Source organism: Lolium perenne, chromosome 5 (genome assembly GCF_019359855.2).
Source record: "Lolium perenne isolate Kyuss_39 chromosome 5, Kyuss_2.0, whole genome shotgun sequence".
NCBI classification, from domain to species: Eukaryota; Viridiplantae; Streptophyta; class Magnoliopsida; order Poales; family Poaceae; genus Lolium; species Lolium perenne.
In genome coordinates, this window is record NC_067248.2 from 150,507,739 (window position 1) to 150,530,539 (window position 22,801).

Here is a 22,801-nt window from a genome sequence, read left to right on the forward strand (position 1 = left end):
ATGACTTCTTCATTACAACTGTATTCTAGTAATATTGCAAACATAGTTACAACAGTGAACTATTCAAACATTTATTATGCAATGTAGATATAAGATAATAACAAGTTGCATAAATAAGACAATGTATGGAACTTGTACTAAGCACAGACTTACATCATAATGTTGCACAGGGTCGCTACAGATCCTTTTTTGGCGACTATCTTCTAATGATGACTGCTTCATTACAATTGCATTCTGGTAATATTGCAAACATAGTTACAACAATTAACTATTCAAACATGTATTATGCAATGTAGAGATCAGATAACAACATGTAGAAGAAATAAGCACAAGATAAGATATGATACATGTACTAAGCACATACTGGTCGCTGCAGGTCCTTCTCTTGCGTGCACTAGTCGTGGTAGACATGCCTGTCATTTTAGGTTCAGCCATCTGGTGAAATGCTAATCCTCCTGCTCCATTGTTCTTAATCTGTGTTTAGATATCACATTTAAGACCAAGTCAGCTGGTTTCAAATAACAAAAAACTTGAGCTGCCAAATGAATAAGCTAATATTTACCAGATATCAGATTAAAACCAACTAGATGTTGCTTTGCATGAGATACGAATTTCAGATATTCAGATTTAGAGTAGGGTAATGCCAAGGTTTTCCACATAAAGTAAACTGGCATTAAGAATGACCAAATGTCGGGTTCAAATCACCTTCGCAGTTGCTCCAAGATAAGCATATCAAATAGGCAGAAACATAGTAAAGCATGAATGGCATTGCTATGGCAGGGTTCCAAATGTTAATCTCTTGCATAAGGAACAATGCATATAGGTTATAGATAATAACGAAAGTAAACTGCCAAAATTACCAACCAAGAACTCAGATTCCAACCTTCCCTAGCGTCACCGCTATTAATGTTGGATGTTCTAATAAGAGGTTTGCATGATCAATCCCTAGGAAAAATAACATTGACAAGTTAGTCTACGATAATACAAAGACCAGACATGCACGCAACAATAACTATACAAGCTGTGCGACAGGATCATTCATGGAAAAATAGCTATAAGCTAATGATGAGGTATAAGAGCAAGCAGATTGGAAATGCACATAGCATGATTATAAAAGCAGTGTGAGAATAGCAGGCACAAGAAAACAGCTAGCGGTGAGCTAAGGACGTGGTATAAGAACAACCAGATCCGGAAATGCCAATAGCATGACTATAAAAGCAGTGCGACAATAGCATGCAGTACAAAAACAGCTGGCAGCAAATGAATGGGTATAAGGCTATAAATATGTGGATGCACACAGGTGTCAGTAGAATGAACAGGATGGTAGCGACCGGATAATGCTTTTGTACTGTACAATATTTAAGCGAACTTCATGCAAAGCAACACATCAAGAAAGTTAATGGCATATGAGATCTGCAAATAACTACACAAAACATGGCTAAAGAAACACTGCGATCCAACGGGCCAGCATACTAACCAAGCTGCGGCGGGGTGGACGGGGGCGACAGCTTGCATTCCAGCGACGGCGAACGCGGGAGACGATGAATCGACCCACTTTCAGGAGAAGCGGGCGTTAGTGAAGCAGATCTGGTTGGCTGGCAAGGGTTTCGGTGAAGTTGATACAGCCGCTGCGCCGAGGTAGTCGGTGGAATAGATCGGCTTCTGTAGAGGGGGGCGCCGCGGTGAAGTAGACCCGGTTCCATTGGAGAGGATCCGGTGCGTCGACAAGAAAGGCGTTGATTGCTACGCTGTGGATGAGGTCGGTGGTGAAGCAGATCCGTCGGTGGCGAGGTCTGCGGTGAAGCAGATCCGTCGGTGGCGAGGTCGGCGTTAAAGCAGATCCGTCGGTGGCGAGGGCGGCGGGGGAGCGGATCCGGTGGGTGGACAGCCAACACGATCTAGGCTACGCTGTGGAGGAGTATGCTGGCGGCGAAGCAGATCTAGTACTGTAGAGAGTCAGAGCTTTGGCGTGTGAGAGTATTTTTGAGCGAATGGGGCGAATGGTTGGTGGGTGGGTGTGGGCCTGTGGGGAGGGTTCGAGATCTAGGCAAGATATTTCATTGTTACCGAATGAGCCCTCCATGGTCGGTGGGTTGTAGCTTCCGGACCAAGGTTAAAAGGGTAAAACTGGTCACGGGATTTTCGAATGGATGCGGCGGGATGATTTGGCGCGCGGCCTAAATTTTCAGTTTCAAGCTACGAGCAGAACGGCAAAAAATAATGTTCTTCCCCAGGGAGCTCTCATTTCTTCCTCTTCACTTTCTCTCTCGAGTCTCTCCCACTCCCCCGGCCCGCTCCTTTCCCCCTTGTCTCCGGCGGCCTCGCCGGCCGGAGACGAGGCAGACTTCTCTCTGTCTAAAATAATTGATTCAACTTTCCTTAGACGTGTATGTATCTAGAGTAAAAACATGTGTGGATACATCCATATTTAGATAAGCAAAGTTGAGTCAGCTAATTTGGATCCGAGGGTTAGTGTTGTTGTAAGCTTAGATCCAGTGTTTCCCATGAGGAGAATGGCGCAATGCAGTCGGGGATCTCATCATCGGCTTCAGATCTGGCCTATGGTGAATCTGGTGGATCTTGTCGGCGAAACCCCGATCTGGTGCCATCAAGGTGATGGCGCTAACGGTAAGGCTTGCTTTGGTCAGTGCTTCAGATCTGGCCAATGGGGAAGTCAAGCTGCTAACGTTCACAAGCTCGGGGCATACGACAGCGTCATCCGTCTTGCCTGTGCACATCTTGGCCTTTCAGCGGCCCTTCTTAGAGCCAATATGCCGTTGCTGAGGCCCTTCTTCTCCTTCGTCCTGGCGACTACCGGCGACAACGTCCCAAGTGGTGCATCGCCGACGACGGAGTTGCTGGAAAGGATGTGGAGCAGAGATCTGATGTGCGGTCGAGAAGGACTCGATTGCTTTTCTTCTATATGTTTTGGGGTCCTTTTTGTAAAGTTGCAGGTCCTATTAGTTATTGTCTAGTTCTTTTGGACCTCTATGTAATTTTTTGGACTAGTTTCCATTGGCACCAATAAACCTGAATTTTGACAAGTTCACGGGAAAAAATTCCTTTGCACTCATGGCCTATCATGTATGAACATTCTTGAGATTTAAAGTATATGTAATGGCCAGCACTTGCGCAAGGGGCTCGTCTAGTGCGCACTAGTTTCCATTAGCACCGATAAATTTGAATCTTGACAAGTTCTTGGAAGAAAAAATTGATTCACATATGGCCTATCATGTATGAACATTATTAGGATTCAAACTATACATAGATGGCCAACACGTGTGCAAGGGGGTCCTCTAATGTGCACTAGTTTCCATTAGCACTGATAAATTTGAATCTTGACAAGTTCTCGGAAAAAATTGCTTCACACATATGCCATATCATGTATGAACATTATTGGGATTCATATTATATATAGATGGCCAACACTTGTGCAAGGGGGTCCTCTAATGTGCACTAGTTTCCATTAGCACCGATAAATTTGAATCTTGACAAGTTCTCGGCAAAAATTGCTTTACACATATGCCCTATCATGTATGAACATTATTGGGATTCAAACTATATATAGATGGCCAATACTTGCGGGGTCCTCTAGTGTGCACTAGTTTCCATTAGTTCTGATAAGCTTGAATTTTGACAATATATTCAAGAGACTTGTTTTGCGATTGTTTTCCTATATCATGCATATATGAACATTTTTGGGATTCAAACTTTATATATGGCCAACACTTGCGAAAAGGGGATTCCCTCTAATTAATGTGCACTAGCTAGATTCCATTAGCACCGATAAACTTGAATTTTGACAAGTTCTCAAAAAACTTGCTTCACGATATAATATGGCATATACCACATGTGTATAAACATTCATGTGATTCAATCTATAGATTGTGGCAAACACACTTGCGCAAGGGTCGGGGTCCTCTAATGTGTGCAATAGTAGTTTCGATTAGTATCGGTAAAGTTGTATTTAATTTTGGAAGTTCTCAAAAAAACTTGCATATGGCTGATCATGTATGAACATTCATGGGATTCAAACTAAATGACCAACAATTGCGCATCAAGGGGGTCATCCATAAATATGTGCACTAGTGTACATTTAGCATAGGTAAACTTGAATATATACATATATTTTGAAGAGTTCTCGAAAAAACTTGCTTCCCGATATATGGCCTATAGCAATATATATACCATACATGCATATATTTGTATATATTTGATCATATTAATTCTTGGGGATTTCAATCTCTCTCTCTTTCTCGATCTATCGTTGGTGGCCAGAACAACACACATATGCATGCACTTTATGCGCAAATACGCGGGTGCCTCTAATAATTCATGTGTGTGCGCACTCGATTGATCTAGTTTTGATTAATTGTAGCACAAAAATAAAAAAGTTGTATTTGAATTCACAACAAGTTAAAATTAAACCCTAATAAACCCTAAACCCTAATAACCCTAACCCTAAACCCTAAACCTTAAACCCTAACCCTAACCCTAACCCTAAACCCTAACTAATTAGCATTGATAAATTAATTAACTTGAATTTTGACAAGTTCTCGAACTGAAAACGCGTACATTTGATTAAGTTGCCTCACAATATATATATATATATAATTAGTGTGTATGCATGGCCTACCATGCATTCATGCATATATTTTAATATATATTTGAACATATTCTTGGGGATTTCAATCTCTCTCTCTCTCTCGATCTATATATCGTTGGTGGCAAAAAAAACACACATATGTACGCATGCACTTTATGCGCAAAGGCACGCGGGTGCCTCTAATAATGTGTGTGCGCACTCGATCGATGATTCCTAAACCTTAAACCCTAAAACCCATAATGACTAGCTAATCCCTAAACCTTAAACCCTAAACACCCTAAACCCTAAACCCTAAACCCTAATCCTAACCCTAACCCTAACCCTAACCCTAAACCCTAGCTAACCCTAAACCCTAAACCATAATTAAACCCTATATATAGGCCAACAACACTTAACTGTGCATCAAGCAGGCCAGGGGTGCCTCGCGGTCCTCTAATTAAATTAAATGTGCCATGCATTAACCCTAAACCATATATATAACTAACCCTAGCTAATCAAACCCTACTTAATTAAAACACATGCATAACCCTAAACTATACTAGCTATAACCCGATCTAATAAAAACATGCTCTATATATAGCAGCTAGCTAGCAAACCATAGATTTACACCAATTAATGTATACATGGCCTAAATGTTGAATAACATCTCCCTGAGATTCATTAATAAATTATATAATTATCGATGATATATTAATTAACTTGAATTTTGACAAGTTCTTTCGAATGAAAACACATTTGATTAAGTTGCCTCATAATATATATATATAATTAGTGTGCATGCATGGCCTACCATGCATTCATGCATATATTTTAATATATATTTGAACATATTCTTGGGGATTTCAATCTCTCTCTCTCTCTCTCGATCATCCATATATCGTTGGTGGCCAAAAAACACACATATATACGCATGCACTTAATGCGCAAAGAGGCGTGTGGGTGCCTCTAATAATGTGTGTGCACACTCGATCGATGATCCCTAAACCTTAAACCCTAAAACCCTAAAACACTAATCCCTAATCCCTAAACCCTAAACACCCTAAACGCCCTAAACACTAAACCCTAAACCCTAGACCCTAGACCCTAAACACCCTAACCCTAAACCCTAGCTAACCCTAAACCCTAAACCATAATTAAACCCTATATATAGGCCAATGACACTTGATTGCGCATCAAGCAGGCGACCAACTAATTAGCGCTGATAAATTAATTAACTTGAATTTTGAAAAGTTCTCGAATCAAAACACGTACATTTGATTAAGTTGCCTCACAATATATAAACACCCTAACCCTAAACCCAAGCTAAAACCCTAAACCCTAATTAAACCCTATATATAGGCCAACGACACTTAATTGCGCATTGATACGTCTCCAACGCATCTATAATTTCTGTTGTTCCATCCTTGTTTTATGACAATACCTATATGTTTTGTTCACACTTTATGATGATTTTATGCGTTTTCCGGAACTAACCTATTGATGAGATGCCGAAGTGCCAGTTCCTGTTTTCTGCTGTTTTTGGTTTCAGAAATCCTAGTAAGGAAATATTCTCGGAATTGGACGAAATCAAGGCCCACGATCTTATAATTCCACGAAGCTTCCAGAGCACCGAAGAGGGGCCAGAGGAGAGGCCCAGGGCCACCACACATGGTGGCGGCGCGGCCAAGGGGGGCGCCCCCCTGGTGTGTGGCTCCACCGTGGCCCTTCCGACTCCGACTCTTCGCCTATATAAGCCTCCCTGACCTAAATCTTCGAGACGAATAAGCCACGGTACGAGAAACCTTCCAGAGCCGCCGCCATCGCGAAGCCAAGATTCGGGGGACAGAAGTCTCTGTTCCGGCACGCCGCCGGGACGGGGAATTGCCCTCGGAAGGCATCTCCATCGACACCACCGCCATCTTCATCACCGATGCTGTCTCCCATGATGGGGAGGGAGTAGTTCTCCCTCGAGGCTAAGGGCTGTGCCGGTAGCTATGTGGTTCATCTCTCTCTCCCATGTACTTCAATACAATGATCTCATGAGCCGCTTTACATGATTGAGATCCATATGATGAGCTTTGTAATCTAGATGTCGTTATGCTATTCAAGTGGATTTTACTTATGTGATCTCCGGAGATTCCTTGTCCCACGTGTGTAAAGGTGACAGTGTGTGCACCGTGTGGGTCTCCTAGGCTATATTTCACAGAATACTTGTTCACTGAGTTATGATTTGAGTCGGATGTCTCTATGAAATTGTGGTGTGTTAGTACCTCCTATGAATGCTCACAGTGACAGCGTGGGGTGTTTATTAGTACTTGGGAATACATCTTTAAGGTTTGCCTACATGATGAATTAGTGTTCGTTATCTTGCCAGAGAGTAATTCAGAATAGCATAGTGAAGTGCTTATATTTATATTCAATTATGATTGCAATGTTGAGAGTGTCCACTAGTGAAAGTATGATCCCTAGGCCTTGTTTCTAAGCATTGAAACACCGTTTCCAACAAGTTCTGTTACATGTTTGCTTGCTTCCTTCTTTATTTCAGATTGCTATTACCACTCATATTCATCCATATTACTTGTATTTCACTATCTCTTCGCCGAACTAGTGCACCTATACATCTGACAAGTGTATTAGGTGTGTTGGGGACACAAGAGACTTCTTGTATCGTGATTGCAGGGTTGCTTGAGAGGGATATCTTTGACCTCTTCCTCCCTGAGTTCGATAAAACCTTGGGTGATCCACTTAAGGGAAAACTTGCTGCTGTTCTACAAACCTCTGCTCTTGGAGGCCCAACACTATCTACAGGAATAGAAGCGTGCGTAGACATCAAGCTATTTTCTGGCGCCGTTGACGGGGAGGAAAGGTAAAAGGCACTCACACTCCGGTCCCAGGCAACTAAGTTATTTTCTAGCGCCGTTGTGAGTGCTCGAAGCTATTTCCTTTAGATCCTGCAATTGCGTCTTTTTATTTCTTGTTTTTCACTAGTTAAGCATAATGGAAAACAACTGCGAGCTTTTTAATCTATTTCCTGAGTTAAGACATGGATTTTTTTATGCGAAAATTAAAAAACCTATGGAACCTTATTTGCATGCTAGTAGCAATGATATTAGTATGAACGCTTTGAACACCATTGTTGCTAATGCTATGGAAAATTCTAAGCTTGGGGAAGCTGGTTTTGATGAGCATGATATTTTTAGTCCCCCAAGCATGGAGGAGAAAATTTACTTTGATGATACTTTGCCTCCTATTTATGATGATTATAATGATAGTGGTCTTTTGGTGCCGCCTACTATGGAGGATAAATTTTATTATGATTATACTATGCCTCCTACACTTGATGAGAATAATAATGATAGCTACTTTGTTGAATTTGCTCCCACTACAACTAATAAAATTGATTATGCTTATGTGGAGAGTAATAATTTTATGCATGTAGCTCATGATAAGAATGTTTCATGTGATAGTTATATTGTTGAGTTTGTTCATGATGCTACTGAAAATCTTAATGAGAGAGGACAATATGGTTGTAGGGATTTTTATGTTACTAAAACACCTCACTTTTTGCTTAAAATCTTGAAGTTGAGCTTGTCTAGTTTTCCTATGCTTGTTGCATTATGCTTAAATGACTTGTTTATTTACAAGATTCCTTTTCATAGGAAGTGGGTTAGGCTTAAATGTGTTTTGAATTTGCTTTTTGATGCTCTCTTTTGCTTCAACTCTTATTTCTTGGGAGTGCATCATTGAAATCACTGAGCCCATCTTAATGGCTATAAGGAAAGCACTTCTTAGGAAATAACCCATGTTTTTATTTTACTACAGCAATTTTGTTTTATATTTGAGTCTTGGAAGTTGTTACTATTGTAGCAACCTCTCCTTATCTTTATTTTATTGCATTGTTGTGCCAAGTAAAGTCTTTGATAGTAAGGTTGATACTAGATTTGGATTACTGCGCAGAAACAGATTTCTTGCTGTCACGAATTTGGGCAGGGTTCTCTGTAGGTAGCTCAGAAAAATCTGCCAATTTACGTGAGTGATCCTCAGATATCTACGCAACTTTCATTTAGTTTGAGCATTTTCATCTGAGCAAGTTAAGTGCCCCAGAAAAATTTGTCTTTACGGACTATTCTGTTTTGACAGATTCTGCCTTTTATTTCGCATTGCCGGTTTTGCTATGTTTGATGGATTTCTTTATTCCATTGACTTCTAGTAGCTTTGTGCAATGTCCAGAAGCGTTAAGAATGATTGTGTCACCTCTTAACATGTGAATTTTTGATGATGCACTAACCCTCTAATGAGTTTGTTTTGAGTTTGGTGTGGAGGAAGTTTTCAAGGATCAAGAGAGGAGGATGATACAATATAATCAAGAAGAGTGAAGAGTCTAAGCTTGGGGATGCCCCCGTGGTTCATCCCTGCATATTTCAAGAAGACTCAGGCATCTAAGCTTGGGGATGCCCAAGGCATCCCCTTCTTCATCGACAACTTATCAGGTCACCTCTAGTGAAACTATATTTTTATTCCGTCACATCTTATGTACTTTACTTGGAGCGTCTGTGTGCTTTTATTTTATTTTTGTTATTTTCATTCTCTGAATAAATGCTTGTGTGTGAGAGAGACACGCTCCGCTGGTTCGTATGAACACATATGTTCTTAGCTTTATTCTTAATGTTCATGGCGAAGGTTGAAACTGCTTCGTTAATTGTTATATGGTTGGAAACAGAAAATGCTACATGTGGTAATTGGTATAATGTCTTGAATAATTTGATACTTGGCAATTGTTGTGCTCATATAGATCATGTTTAAGCTCTTGCATCATGTACTTTGCACCTATTAATGAAGAACTACATAGAGCTTGTTAAAATTTGGTTTGCATGATTGGTCTCTCTAGAGTCTAGATATTTTCTGGTAAGGTGTTTGAACAACAAGGAAGACAGTGTAGAGTCTTATAATGCTTGCAATATGTTCTTATGTAAGTTTTGTTGTACCGGTTCATACTTGTGTTTGCTTCAAATAACCTTGCTAGCCTAAGCCTTGTATTGAGAGGGATTACTTCTCGTGCATCCAAAATCCTTGAGCCAAAAACTATGCCATTTGTGTCCACCATACCTACCTACTACATGGTATTTTCTGCCATTCCAAGTAAATACTTCGTGTGCTACCTTTAAACAATTCAAAAGTTATTACCTCTTATTTGTGTCAATGTTTTATAGCTCATGAGGAAGTATGTGGTGTTTATCTTTCAATCTTGTTGGGCAACTTTCACCAATGGACTAGTGGCTTCATCCGCTTATCCAATAATTTTGCAAAAAGAGCTGGCAATGGGGTTCCCAGCCCCAATTAATTAACCTTTATAATTTTACAAAAAAGACACTCCTCCATGGTATGTGATTGTTGGAAGGCACCCGAGGATTCGGTTAGCCATGGCTTGAGAAAGCAAAGGTGGGGAGGAGTGTCATCTAAATAAAACTAAAATAAAAAGACACTCCTTCACGGTATGAGATTGTTGGAAGGCACCCGAGGATTCGGTTAGCCATGGTTTGTGAAAGCAAAGGTTGGAAGGAGTGTCACCCAAAAATAATTTTTTTTCATGGGAGCCGCTCTTTGAAAGTCTGTCTGGCAAGGGGGTTAGAGTGCCCACTACCATTCGTTGACAACAACAAACACCTCTCAAAATTTTACTTTTATGCTCTCTTTATGATTTCAAAACTTGAAAAGCTCTAGCACATGATTTATCCCTGCTTCCCTCTGCGAAGGGCCATTCTTTTACTTTTATGTTGAGTCAGTTTACCTACTTCCTTCCATCTTAGAAGCAAACACTTGTGTTAACTGTGCATTGATTCTTACATGTTTACCTATTGCACTTATTATATTACTTTGTGTTGACAATTATCCATGAGATATGCATGTTGAAAGTTGAAAGCAATCGCTGAAACTTAATCTTCCTTTGTGTTGCTCCAATGCCTTTACTTTGAATCTATTGCTTTATGAGTTAACTCTTATGCAAGTCTTATTGATGCTTGTCTTGAAAGTACTATTCACAAAAAGTCTTTGCTATATGATTCAGTTGTTTAATCATTGTCTTTACCATTGCTTTGAATCGCTGCATTCATCTCATATGCTTTACAATAGTATGATCAAGATTATGTTGGTAGCATGTCACTTCAGAAATTATCTTTGTTATCGTTTACCTACTCGAGGACGAGTAGGAACTAAGCTTGGGGATGCACGCATCAAGCAGGCGACCAACTAATTAGCGCTGATAAATTCATTAACTTGAATTTTGACAAGTTCTCGAATGAAAACACGTACATTTGATTAAGTTGCCTCACAATATATATATAATTAGTGTGCATGCCTGGCCTACCATGCATTCATGCATATATTTTAATATATATCTGAACATATTTTTAGGGATTTCAATCTCTCTCGCTCTCTCTCTCTCTCGATCTATATATCGTTGGTGGCCAAAAAAACACATATATATACACATGCACTTTATGCGCAAAGGCACGGGTGCCTCAAATAATGTGTGTGTGCACTCGATCGATGATCCCTAAACCTTAATTAAACCCTAAAACCATAATCCCTAATCCCTAAACCTTAAACCCTAAACACCCTTAACCCTAAACCCTAAACCCTAAACCCTAACCCTAATCCTAACCCTAACCCTAAACCCTAGCTAACCCTAAACCCTAATTAAACCATATATATAGGCAAACAACACTTAATTGTGCATCAAAAGCATGCCAGGGGTGTCTCGCGGTCCTCTAATTAAATTAAATGTGCCATGCATTAACCCTAAACCATATATATATAACTAACCCTAGCTAATCAAACCCTACTTAATTAAAACACATGCATAACCCTAAACTATACTAGTTATAACTTATAACCCGATCTAATAAAAACATGCTCTATATATAGCAGCTAGCTAGCAAACCGTAGATTTACACCAATTAATATATACATGGCCTATATCGATCATGTTGAATAACATCTCCCTGAGATTAATTAATTAATTATATAATTATCGATGATACATTAATTAACTTGAATTTTGACAAGTTCTCTCGAATGAAAACACATTTGATTAAGTTGCCTCATAATATATATATATAATTAGTGTGCATGCATGGCCTACCATTCATTCATGCATATATTTTAATATATGTTTGAACATATATATTCTTGGGGATTTCAATCTCTCTCTCTCGATCATCTATATATCGTTGGTGGCCAAAACACACACATAATATACGCATGCACTTTATGCGCAAAGAGGCGTGGGTGCCTCTAATAATGTGTGTGCGCACTCGATCGATGATCCCTAAACCTTAATTAACCCTAAAACCCTAATCCCTAAACCCTAAACACCCTAAACACTAAACCCTAAACCCTAGACCCTAAACACCCTAACCCTAAACCCTAATTAAACCCTATATATAGGCCAATGACACTTAATTGTGCATCAAGCAGGCGACCAACTAATTAGCGCTGATAAATTAATTAACTTGAATTTTGACAAGTTCTCGAATGAAAACACGTACATTTGATTAAGTTGCCTCACAATATATATATATAATTAGTGTGCATGCATGGCCTACCATGCATTCATGCATATATTTTAATATATATTTGAACATGCATATTCTGCTTGGGGATTTCAATCTCTCACTCGATCTCTCTCGATCTATATATCGTTGGTGGCCAAAAACACACACATATATATGCATGCACTTTATGGGCAAATTAAGGCGCGGGTGCCTCTAATAATGTGTGTGTGCGCACTCGATCGATGATCCCTAAACCTAAAACCCTAAAACCCTAAAACCCTAATCCCTCTAAACCCTAAACACCCTAAACACCCTAGACCCTAAACCCTAACCCATACTTAAAACACATAACCCCTAGACCCTAAACACTAAACCCTAAACCCTAAACCCTAACCCCTATAGCTAACCCTAACCCTAACAACCCTAACCCTAATGACCCTGGATCCTAGACCCTAATCCCTAAAGCCTAACCCTAATCCCTAAACCCTAAACCCTATAAACCCTAAACTCTAGCTAGCTATATATATAGGCCCCAAACGACACTTAATTGCACATCACGCAGGCCAGGGGGCCTCGCGGTCCTCTAAATTAAGTGTGACATTAACCCTAACTAAACCATATATATATATAACTAACCCGTGCTAGCTAATCAAACCCTGGCTACTTAAGTAAAACACATAACCCCAAACTATACTAGCTATAACCCGATCTAATAAAAATCTGATCTATATATATATATATAGCTAGCTAGCAAACCCTATATTAATTAACCCCAATTAATATATATGGCCTATATCGATCATGTATATATGATCGAACATCCCTGAGATTCATTAATTAATTATATAATTAGCGTTGATAAATTAATTAACTTGAATATTGACAAGTTCTCGAATGAAAACACACACTTTGATTAAGTTGCCTCACAATATATGTATATATAATTAGTGTGCATGCATGAATGGCCTACCATGCATGCATGCATATATATATATATATATTTGAACATTCTTGGCGATGTCAATAATCTCTCTCTATCTCTCTCTTTATCGATTGGTGGCCAGCAACGACACACATTATATGCTTGCACTTTATGCGCAAAGGCAGGTGCCTCTAATAGTGCATGTATGTGCACACTCGATCGATCTAGCTAGAGTTTTGATTAATTGTGTAGCACACTAATAAAAAAGTTGTATTTTAATTCACAACAAGTTATAATTAACCCTAACACATAAACCCTCTAAATAAACCATAAAACCCTATATAGCTAGCTATATGCCAACGACGACCCTTAATTGTGCATCAAGCAGGCTAGGGGTCCTCATGGTACTCTAAATATATGTGCCATTAAACCTAAACCCTAAACTGTATATAGAAAACTAACCTTAGCTAATCAAACCCTCGTTAAAACACATAACCCCAAGCTAATAACCCGATCTAATAAAACCTTGCTCTATATATAGCTAGTAAACCCTAGATTAACCCCAATTAATATATATGGCCTATATCGATCATATATATAGACATTATTGGGATTCATTAATTGAGAGTGGATTTGGTGTTCAGGGGGGTACGTGCGCACCCGGTTATCACCATTGGATTTCCTCCAGCACCATTGGATGTTGCCCATCTCACCTTGTCCACTAACGGTGACTAAACGGTTGCATTGAACTTTTCATCCTGCTACAGAATGCATGCGTGTGGGACCCGCTTCATGGAGAGAATAGAAAAGGCAGATGCTCTTACCTCTTGTCGCTATATGTGTGTCATCGGAACTTCTTGCCGGCCCGTTGAAGCTGGGATTGCCGTCGACATTGACACTGACATCGTGGCTGAAGGTAGGGAGCAGCCATGTGAGGTCGTTGGTGGAGAGATCGAGCTTCCTGAGGGACTTGAGGCCGGCGAGGCTGTCCGGGACACTGCCGGTGAGGTTGTTGTCATTGAGCCTGACATCGGAGAGCGGAAGAGGTTCCCGAGGCTGGCGCTAACGCTGACGTTGAGGCCGTACCCGGGGAGGTTGAGCAGGGTGACCTTCCCCTGGTAGCAGGAGACACAAAGCCAGTCCTTGCAGGGGTCGTTCCCGGCCCAGGACTCGGCGAGCCGCTGCGGGAGGCCGATGCCGGCGAGGAAGGAGAGCAGCGCGGTGACCTCGGGCGCACACGCCGCGCCACAGAAGCCGTTGTGGGAGAAGCTGTCGTTGGCGCCGCGGGCGTGCAGCGCGGCGGCCGGGCCGACGAGGCTGTTGTCGTCGAACCGGAGGTCATGGAGCAACTGCAGGGAGGTGAGGGCGGGCGGCACGAGGCAGATCTCCTCGAGGTCGGTGAGGCCGGTGAAGAAGTCGGCCAGGATGGCGGTGAAGTCGTTGTCGTTGAGGTAGGCGTGGCGGAGCGCGGACATGACGGAGAAGGAGGGGAGGGGGCCGAACGGCGCCCGCCTCCTCCCTCGATGCATGCCTGGTGGCGGCCGCCTCCTGCCAAGATGCGTGCCTGATGGCGCCCACCTCCTCCCTCCACGCGTGCCCGGTGGTGGCCGCCTCCTGCCACGACGTGTACCCGACAGCGGCCGTCTCCTGCCCCGACGGGTGCCGGCGGCGGCCTTCTCGAACCTCACGGTGCGGTGCTTTCCATGGTGGTATTGGAAGGGAAGGAGTGGTTGAGAGCGATGGGATAAGGCGCATTTTTTTCTCTACTCTGCTGCTTTGCATCATGACATGACTAATCATTGCATACCTGACTAGATGCCCTCGAGGCCAGCAGGAGTGGAGCTCGTGGCAGCCAACAGTGTTAACGGATTAATGGATGGTGTTAGACACGTGTTGAGCAGCTAGGGGGTGCTCACGTACCCCTGTGATCACCGGGCTTCATTCGTTAAGATTTCACTATGCTTTATGGAAACACATATCAAATTAAATACACATTTTGGAAATAAGAAAATGAAGGATCACAACACTGTCATGATGTTCGAGAGTTTGGTCTATGGTCCTGAAAAATCAAAGAAAAAAATATGTTCACCGAGTGAAAAGTTAAGAGATGTCAAATTCGGTGGCCGCGAGCGTTTTCGGTGCTACTGTTGCATGTTGTTCAGGAATACAAAGGGGGTGGTGGATTTATCAGTGCTCTAGAGAGAATTGCATATTCAAATAGAAGATTTTTTCTGAGTAAATTTTCTAGACAATTTTGCTTATATATGCCATATAATGAATTTTTTAGTGGGATATGTTAAATTAGCTCTCTTTACCTAATACAAGACAAATTTAATTAAAAATATATCTATTTAATACCATTGATGTTTGATTATTTGAGCACCATATGCACAACAAACATTCAAAGTATGGTCTTATACACGGACAAAGAGGAAAAAGATCGAGGAGGGATAGAAAGAAAATGAAATGAAGGAGAAAGGATGGATGAGCAATAGGACGGTCTAAATTTGACAAACTGCGCTGATGTTCTGTGGCAATGCACGGACATTCAACTAATATTAATATCACGAAGATATCAATTTTACCCAGCCTCTGCAACAAAACATTGCCCTAACGGCATTACGGATGCACACAGCTAAAAACATGGACGGATCCAATGTGTTAGCCAAGGGGGGCAGCTGCCCCCACTCAGTTTTTAGTCTCTTTGTAATATGTATGGCTAAATGGTGATTTGCCCCCACTTAGCAAATATTATTGCCCCATTTGGCACATCCTTGCCCCCTCTAAGAAAGTTTCCTGGCTCCGCCCATGGCTAAAAAGGAAAGAAGAATTACCAAAAAAGAAAAATCTACATGCCCTCGGAATCATCCACCAAACCACGAATTCTCTGGTTTACACTAGATGCACTAGTCAGGTACTCACCGGTTTAAGAACCACAGGAAAGCATAGCTGCCGCTGAAATCACTTTACCGAGACTAAATAAAACATAGTACTCATGATTATTCTTACAACTTGAACTTAACGATTGCACTAAGATTGCAGCACGAGGGCGGCCGGGTGATTGTGGGCGATTATTGAAAGAACACCTCACCATGCACCCTAGGCATGAAAAGCTCCCTGAAACCACTAGCTACACTACGGTGGCGGCTACCGCGGAAGAGGCAAGTTTGAGTGTTGCTCTAGAAAAGCCGGGCATGGCCGAATGGTGTTGGTCGTTATATACCCACCATGCACAATTTGATTAACAAGCATGTCCAGTCTATTGTTCAGTGTCAACTGACGTTGGAAACCAACAAGCAAGGACTAACTAAACCTGAGGCATACAAGTTCATTCGCTTTCGATGCTAGAAACGGCAGAAAGTGATCACCTCACATTGTGAGTGCTTCGGCCACCAGATGAACAATTAACTTAGATTACTCCTCAACTAACCGTCCCGTCTTCTCTAATGAGCAACATGACACATCCTCCACTCCGCAAATTGTTAAGCACCAAGGAAAGAGGAGCATATGCGGTTGGGCCGTTAGAGGATACCCTGCACCGTGACCAAACAAATCATGCTTACTCACGTACTCCTAAAGTGCTAACTAAAGCTCAAACAAATTAAAGGAAGCTTCGCACTGTTGTATTTGTTGTATTCTTTAACCACGTATCTAAGCAGCAGTTTGTTAAAGAAATAGAAGATCTGCCAGTGGAGGATTTGAGCATTCCGGTCAATGAGGCAGAAAAATAAGAAGGGGGAAAGCATTGCGAAAAGTGTTTTTGGCTTATGGGCACCAGTGCTCCTGCTGATTAAAAAAATTCGAAAATCACGCATATTTGTTTCAAAAAAATCTGAAAATAAATCTAGACATAATAAATGACGTAACCTATAAACGTGTAAAATTTTGATATGAAACTCTTTATATTGTAGACTACACAAAAAACAAAAAAATCTGTTGAAATTTGGAGATTTGAAATATGCATACCCATATCCACACGTTTGTTATTTTTGTGTAGCCCAGAATTTTTTGTATTTAAAATTGAAATTTTGCACATTTATGGGACAATTCATTGGCTATGCCATGATTTTTTTCAATTTTTTTTGAATTACATAAATATAATTTTTATTTTTTCTAATATAGCAGGAGCACTGGTGCTCAGGAGCACCAAATCCCTATCCGAAAGCATTGCGATTAGAGTGTTGAGTGGATTACACAGGAGCAGTTGCAGTTGCTGCCTGGATTCCATCAACACATTGTTGCTGCTCCCCTCTGCTCAACCATCACCGTACGATGGTATTGGTTTAGGACTTGGTGAGTCACGTAGTAGCATCATAAAAAAATTAAGAAGAGAGATGCATTGTACAATCATTCAACAGAATGGCAGGTTAAAAGATAGACCACTATTGCTTCCTAATCAGCATACGATCGAATTGTTGCAGGTTTAGTGGGATCTCCATACAACCTCGTGCTTACTTCTTTTTTTTAGTAAAATGTGTGTCAACACGACTTTTTGCACTAACCAAACCATAGAAAACAGGCCGGTACTACAGGTCGATCAGTGTATCTGTTGAATTTGCGATCGATAAAGAGATGAACTTGCTGTTGCAACCGTTCTGCAACCATTTGGCTTGAATCTTTCTCCCTCTTTTGTTTTACTTCACATGTACTACATGCTCAAATCTTGCCTGCCCACATGAAGCAGGCTCCAGACTCGTTTTTGGATAATTCCAACAAACTTTTTGGTGGAGCTCAGTACTACTATAGCATGCACGCTGGTTTCGCTGTTGTAAAAGCAGCTGTTCAAGACAAAGATGGAGTCAAAATTTTGAAACTTTACTAGTACCAATATTATTCGAAAATATTTAGGACATATACTTGAACAGTAACATTTGAATTAGTCTTAAAAACATACTGCATTATACAATTTTAAAATGTATAAATATCGTGATAAAGTTACAGGTAAAAGAACTTATATGTTTTAGGTCTAACGACCGTGCAAATGCCTGAAGTAACACATTTCACCGGAAAAGAGGCTGAGCTGTTCCCTGCTTTTGATGAACATATAGTTTGTTGCAACAACTAGCTCATCTCTTTGTCACAAATTAGGGTTGGCTCTATCGACTTGGGCACTTGTGTTAACGTATAGATTGCCTATGATGTGTGCTTTCCCCTAAGATTACCTATATTTCACATACAAATGTTGTTAACGTATTTTAATCAAATAAGATAATGACCCCTGCTTGAGTCTTATTTTCATATCCGAAAAAGGCTGCCACTGCAACTTAGCTCGAGTTGTCAACAAGTGACAACATATAAAAAGGAGAGTGGCCATATTCCGCGCCCGCACTTTTGTGTAAATAACCACCCACGAAGTAGACGAGGAGCATGCATCGTAGACTAATAAATACATGCATCCCAGGGATAAGAGGTGTCTTTTTACTTGTAGGCGCAACCTCCAGAACGTCTTTTCGTGAAGAAGGAAAACTATTGGCATCTGCACCAACCATATGTATATAGCCGTATATTATTCATTATTCGGCAATGTTAGAATAAGACATCACTGATGCATAGTTGATCAGACAAAAAAGAAAACTTCACAAACCCTATGACAAGTGACTAAAACAGAGGAACAACAATACACAACTATTAGGCAAAGCCTAACCCGTGAGCGGAATTATATTTCCGTTAAAAAAGTTTATATTGTCCTAGCACCACTTGTTAGCTTCTAAGCACTGAAGTTACATTTTCCATTATTAAAGTATTATTTACTAGGTTGGTCTATCTAAAAGGAACTAGTGACTCTCTGCGCTCAAAATTTTATGATAAATTAGAACACAAGATATGGAACTGGTTCAATATAATATACTGAGTTACCTATTATGGTCTTATCCAAGTTTCTGAATATAAATGAACATATATACCCTGTATGTTTAATTCACTAATGGTTACTACAGGAACCACGTTGACACATCCTCCACTCCAGAAATTGTTAAGCACAAATGAAATAGGAGCATATGCAGTTGGGCCGTTAGAGGATACCCTGCACGATTACCAAACTAATCATTCTTAATCACATACTCCTAAAGTGCTAACTAAAGCCCGAAAACATTAATGGAAGCTTAGCACAAATTAAACAGAAGTCGGGCGTTCAAGATGCCGCACAAGGCTGCCGGACGATGGTGGGCAGTTATACAAAGCACACAACCGAACCATCTCGTTCAAAAAAAAAAAAAAAAAAAAAACGAACCATGGATGGCTTGCTCACTGGAACCACTAGGTAAGCCACAATGGCGGCTGCCGCGGAAGAGGCAACACCTAGTGTTGCTCTAGAAAAGGTGGGCATGGCCATGTTGTGTTGGCCGTTAGATACCCACCATCCACGGGCACGAATATAAAGATTAATTAACGCTCTATTGATCAGTGTCAGTTGACGTTGGAAACCAACAACCAACAACTAACGAAACCTGAGTCACACAAGTTGTTTCACTTTAGATGCTAGAAACGGCAAACAGAATTCCTTACCCTATCACCTCCCACTAAGTGTAAGTGCTGCCGCCACCGGAGGAACAATCAACTTATATTACTCTCCTTAACTAACCGCCTCGTCTTCTCTAATGAGCAAGATGACACATCATCCACTCCGCAAATTTTTAAGCGCCAACGAAAGAGGAGCATATGCGGTTGGGCTGTTAGAGGATACCCTGCACCATGACCAAGCAAATCATGCTTACTCACACACTAAACAATGTTGCTATGTAAAGTTGTTAGCTAAAGCTGAAACAAATTAAAGGAAACTTAATTAACACCGTTGCATTGGTATTCTTTAAGCACGTATCTAAACAGAATTTCGTCAAAGGGATGAGAGATCTGCCAGTGGATGATGTGGTTTGTGCGTAGCTAGTCAATGAGTTTTGAGTGGATTACCCAGCGGCAGTTGCAGTTGCAGCCTGGATTCAATCAGCACAGGGCGCTGCTCCCTCTGCTCAACCATCAGCGTACACGGTGGTATTGGTTTAGGGCTTGGGGAGTCCTGTAGTAGTAGCAAAAAATATTAAGCATGCAGTGAGATGCATTGTACAATCATTCAACGGAATGGGATGTTAAAAGATATTGCATTATTGCTTCCTCATCAGCATATGAATTGTTGCAGGTTTAGTGGGATCTCCATATAATCTTGAGCTTACTTATTTTTCATGATAAAGTACTTCTTTTGGTGGGAAAGATATCAGCATGAGTTTTGCATTAACCCAACCATGCAAAACAGGCGGCGCTACTAGAGGGAAGTGTATAAAGAGATGAGCTGGCTGTTGCAACCGTTGTGTATCCATTTGGCTTGAATCTTTCTCCCTGCCTTTTGTTTTACTTCACACGTAAGATATGCTCAGGTCTTGCCTGTTAACTTTGCCACAGGCTACAAAGTGTTGCGGCCACCGAAGGAACTAACTAACTACATCAATCTGCAATGTTAGATGATAACGCACTCCCATCAAAATTTTAGTTCAGCATTGTTGCATCAATGTATATGAGCAACGTCATGGCCAAATGAATCACCTTGTCTTTTTATAAAAGGAGGCTGAAATCGGGATTCTGCATCAAAGTGATGCACACGATCAACTTTATTAAAGTTGATGCAAAGCAGGGAGGCTAAAGTCACATGAACAATCAGAGTACACAACATAGACAACTAGTTAAGAATTTACCACCTACAACTAAATCGACTTCTTCACAAGAGTACTAATGAAAGAGCCGTCAAATCATGGATTGATGCCATGAAGCTAGTTAACGTTGGAGAATTGGGGAAGCAACATCCATCACGCACCGCGCGTACAGCTGTGCAACATTGCATATAGATTATCCAGTTATTCAAAGCTAGCAGTATAATAAAAGAAAAGAAGGCACGTTCACCATATTTAAATAGGATCAAAAGTAATATCATCGTATGTTAAAAAAATGACTTATTTAAAATGGAAGGTTCCGGTATGGCACCGTGGCTTCAAAAGTGACCTCATCTAACATTGCTCTCCACAAATTTAGTTGTACCATGTACATAGACACTTGTATTTTACTAAATCTGTCTCATATTATAAGACGTTTGGGGAGGCTTATTTGGCTACCATAATATCTTGTAATATGGTAAAAGGAGGTAGAATATACCCCAGTGTGTTGCTGCAAGATTTATTCCACAAATGTTTTTTAATACAATGATGAAAGACGAATATATGAGCACATGAATTTCTTGAAGAGTGCAATTAATGAGGCTCGAGAAAATGGTGTGATCGGATATATATATTTAGGGAACAATTAGTAGCAGAATTCTGAAAATACATATTTAAAAGTTAGTGCAATGTCATACGAATAAAATCCTACGTGATTGAATTTTGTACCAAAGTATGATTGATTGGACAACACACATAAAAAAAATTATAACAAGATATTTGAGAGGATGAAAAAATGTTTTGAAATGTAATCAATACAATAACGAAAAATCTTCGTAGAAAAGGTGACCTAATTTTTTTCAGATATCTAAAATTTGGAACATAAGTTGATATTAGCTAGCTTGCTCGAAAATGAATCGACCATAATATTACACTAGAAAGCAGAGGCACGGCGGCACGCCGCGCCCGTGCATTTACATATTTTCTAGGCATCGTTTGTATCAATGATTTTATTTATATAGTTCGATGAATAACATGCTCTTGAAATGTAGGACTTTGAAAACCAGAGCTTGCAAACATTTGCTATAAGTAATATGAGGTATTTTATATAAAAAAACAGGGATTAAGTGGATACCGATATTTACATTAAATTATGGGGTGGATATGTCAATCTATATATACACTGGGTTATGTCAGACGGCAACGTTAGAGGGTCTAACTGAACTGGTTTAGAGGGGTGCTCCAAATAACAAAAGAATGTGAATGAGTTAAAATTCACCTGAACTCGACGACAAAGAACATGTACAGTCACAGAAGGCACGCGTGGACAACCCTAGTGATGCATGAAAGCCAATTGTAACACGTCACAGTAAGCGGTTCTAGATAAATAAGTCAAAACAATCCACTGAAAAAAATCTGACTCAAACGATGAATAGAAGGGAGTAGAAGGAGAGAACATTCCGAGGGGCAAGATGAGCAAAGTGCAAACCGAAATGAAAAGAGGAAGCTCCGCAGGGGCACAGAGAGATGAATTTTTGGCAGCAGCGAAGATCTAGTCCTCTAGAGCAGAAGCAAGATTCCGTGGGCGTGGCGACGAATCCTGATCGCTGGCCGAGATGCGGCACCTCGATCATGATCATGATCATCAATCTCACAGATGAGCTTACAGAGGCAAAGGGAACTGGTCAGCGGCAATCGCTTTCGGCGGGCCGAAAGGAGCGAGGGGCGGATCTAGCTGATATTCAGGTATGCCATATCAGTATGTTTCTCTCTCCTCAGTCACTTAAAGCTACTTTTTCTGCTTTGCTATTTTGTTGGGTTAGCTAGTTCTGAATTTCTCGCCGTAGGTTAAATAAAGAGGATTGTACCACATTTAGCTCTATCTTTAGTTTACTGAAAACATTGAGATTTGTTCCCTGTGCTCATCAGAATGAGCTGAAACTGTAGACTAAAGGTACAAAATTAAAACATACGGAGACCATATCTTGTCATTACGCAGACCTGGAGATCACAATGCATTGAGCGTAAAACTCTGAACTTTATCGTCAGTTTACTTTGTGCATTGAGGTCCGTTATCTCTGTATTTGCTTAAATGAACTGAAAC